Source organism: Fulmarus glacialis, unplaced genomic scaffold, assembly GCF_000690835.1.
Source record: "Fulmarus glacialis isolate BGI_N327 unplaced genomic scaffold, ASM69083v1 scaffold28232, whole genome shotgun sequence".
Taxonomy (NCBI): Eukaryota; Metazoa; Chordata; class Aves; order Procellariiformes; family Procellariidae; genus Fulmarus; species Fulmarus glacialis.
The window spans coordinates 6,509-7,229 of NW_009197616.1; positions in this window are offsets into that span (position 1 = coordinate 6,509).

Consider the following 721-nt stretch of genomic DNA (forward strand, 5'->3'; position numbering starts at 1 on the left):
TGTGCTGCTGACCTCCTGTCTCCCCTGACAGCCTCCAGTGCACAGCCAGAGACAGCTGGCCCCAGCACCACCGGCCAGGCAGCACCAGCCCACAGCTCCGCAGCTCCTGAGACATGCAGCCGGTCAGGCCAGACAGGGCCAGACCAAAGGGCAGGCCGCTCACAGATAAGGACCTGGGCCAAAAAGCCTTACAGCCGGCAGTAAAAGCCAGCGCTTCCACTGCCCAGTGGGCTCCTGCTGGGCAGCTCTGCAGGCCAGGCATCGTGGCTGCTCCCACGGATGGCAGAGGCACCCAGCCCCTGCAGGAGGGAGTCCCACATGTCCTGCTGTACCCACCCGTGTGCACAGTCCACCCACCCTGTGAGCCCCAGTGAGAGGAATTTAGTCTTTGCTATCTTTTGGGGAGTTTTAAAAGATTTGTATGCTGCAATGAGCAATTCAGCATTTATATAAACAGAATTGGTGAAATAAAATGCTCTGTTTGTCAAAATAACAAGTCATCTCTAGTGGTAAAGTACACAAAAAAAGTAGTGTTCCTAGGGCTGGATTCTTCCCATCCTGACACAGTGGTGAAACAGTTCAGGTGAGCTGTAACCACCAGGGCACAATGGAATCCCTCCTGGTGTCTTTCCATACCAGATAGCACATAACTAAATGTAGAGGTCTAATTTCTGTAGGAAAGCAGTTAAAAATGACACCCACCTCACTATAACCTCCTTTC